Raw genomic sequence first — 2,742 nt, 5'->3', positions numbered from 1 at the left:
AGGCATGTTTCTGAGGTTAAAAGAAATAGCATCAAGAACCTGCATGATGTGTTTAAGAGGAAACAGAACACAACATCTTAGCTTCAGGAATGATGCTTACTATGATAAAGGACACATCTACTAAAAGAAAAATCACCATGGAATGGCAGAGGGAGAAGAGCAGCAACATCTGTTTCCTCAAAAAAGAAAAACCCCAACTACTTGCTAATACGCCCTGCTTCAGTAAAAATATGTAGTACCTAATTGTTAGTTTTGTGATGATCAAGAGCCAACACATGGGAAAAGGAAGCTGATGAAGTGGCATCCTTTGGATATGCCTTCTCAGTACCTCTTCATAACCTCATCATCATCACTAATGGTGCCTCTTCCCGCACAGTGATTTCTGCAGAACCATGACTCTCATAAGCTCTACACCTCTCTGACTACCCGGCTGCAGCCCAGCTCCATTTTAAGTCCCCTTTGTTTGACTCAACATTGCAAGGCACCTGTGAGTACAGTAAGTACACACTTCTTCATACCACTATTAAAAAGCCATATTGAGACTAGCAGCCATATTCCTTCATGCTCATCTTTCTGAGCACCTCTGCAGTTCTTAACACATCTGAGAAGCAGACTCACCTGTGGTGGTCCAGTAAGCCACAGGACAAACAACTACAAATGGTCAAAGTGAAAACCAGTCTTTACTGATATTGATGAAAAGCATTTAATTAAGCCATTGGAAAAGCTGAAAGAAGAATACCAGAATTAAAAAAAAACCAACAGCCCACCTCTCTCTCAAACTGAATACCCTGCCTGGACAAAGCATACTGCTGTATGAAAAGCATTTATCTAGAGCCAAGCTAATTCTAAAATACATTGCTCTATGGGAAGAAATGTTTTTAATTACATGGGCTTTTGTACTCCTCTCAGGCTACTTGAACATATTTCATATGAATTTTCTTGGATTAGTCCTAGTCCCTATGCACTGGCAGCAACCAGTGTACCCTAGGTGTGTTACAGGTTGCACCTTCTGGTTTCATTGCACCTACACGGAATCCAGTTGGTGCCTGTTAGACCATGCTGTGAACCAAAGCACAGGAAGCAGGAACAAAGAGAGAGATTTGCTTCACAAACATCCTCCTGCTCTAAGCTGAGTGTGTTTGCACTCAGCTACTCAAATTGCTCCCATGGTTAAAAGAAAAAAAAAAGAAAAAAAAAGAAAGAAAAAGAGAAAAGGGTCTACTTCTTTTAGAATGAAAGACACAATTGACTTGTTTTACTTAGCTTCCTTATATACATACAGAATGCTTAAATACATATAATTTAAATAACATGGATACCAGTAAAAGCAAGTGAATACTGCCCCCATGAAGCCTGAACGCTGAGCTGTGAAACCGTGCCTTTGGTAACCGTGCCTTTAATAAAACAGAAGAAAATTGTTCACACAAAGGGGTGTTGATTTGGTTTCTGAGCTGGTTTTAGATAAATTGGAATAATTTTTTATAGGAGCAGACAGTTATCCAGCCACTGAGTCCTACTCAGGTAGTTCTTCACATAATATACTCACTTTGCATGAAAACACACTCAGAGAACCCTCAGTTAAAAGGTATTTCTCTTATTGCCCTGAAAGACACATCTTGAATTGCTCAGTATACTAATCTAGCTCTAGTTTTGAAACAGTCATTTACTAACTTAAATTGATATTGAACAAATGTATAGTCTGTAATAAATTCAACTATTCTCAGTGGAAGACTCTTCCTAATTAATTAGTTTAGAAGTTTCTCTTAGCAAAAGAAAAAAGAAGCGAGTTCAAAGAACAGATTTTCCTGTCCATTGTCCTAGTGTGCTACGGACACACCCCTCGCAAGTGTGCTTTTCTGACTTGTCTGGCATGTGAGGGAAGTTCATTACACACACACAGAGTTTTATAGAGAAGCAGAAGTTCTGACAAGAAGTAAACAGAGTTTCTAATGAAACTCTGTAACAAGTTTTCTATCTAGAAAGGCTTGACAATATCTCTGTGCCTATTTCCATGCTGATTCTTATAATTTCATCAGAAGAGATTATAGGGGATCCAGATTCCCTACAGAAGGTCTGGTAGCCTCCCAGATCTAGTGTGAGGATATGAACACTGAGGATGTGGAAGCACAAAATACATGCTCAAAACCATTGATCTGAGCTTCCGATCATGCACTGCTATTGAGACTGAGAGCTTGTCAAGGCAGAGACTCCTTTTTTTCCCCCTCTTTGTAAAGCTCAAAGCATGAATATAGACCTCCTATCTATGAATTAAAGTACACGTGCAATATATTATATACACCTTTTAAAACATTTAGAAATCCTCTGGTAATCTAGCTGTAGCAATCCCATCTATGCAGCTTTCACGCGGTAGACTGAAATCTGGGGCATTACCTCTTTTCCAAGGCCTGTTCTCTAATAATCCTGATGGAATGTACACTGCGTATCAACCTTCTTAGTCTGCCTGTTAAGAGCAAATGCTTCTCACATTTCATCAAAGCTATACCACAACAAGTTACAGAATTGCAGCACTTTGGTTAATCAAGGAATTTGGAGTATGTTTCTCTCAGATAACTATATTCTTTGGCTTCAACTCACGAGAACTTCTCTTCGATGGCCTTCCTGCTTGCTTTCCCTTTCATCTGGACGCTTGTAGGCGCACTCTGTTTGGACCTTATATTTACTTTTTTCATTAATGTAGTTAGAGTAACTCTCATGGCATTTGTTCATGCCGTGAAGGTTTGT

The sequence above is a fragment of the Buceros rhinoceros genome, unplaced genomic scaffold (assembly GCF_000710305.1).
Source record: "Buceros rhinoceros silvestris isolate BGI_N320 unplaced genomic scaffold, ASM71030v1 scaffold9034, whole genome shotgun sequence".
NCBI lineage: Eukaryota > Metazoa > Chordata > Aves > Bucerotiformes > Bucerotidae > Buceros > Buceros rhinoceros.
The sequence above is the reverse complement of the archived record's forward strand: the minus strand, read 5'-3'. Positions refer to the sequence as shown.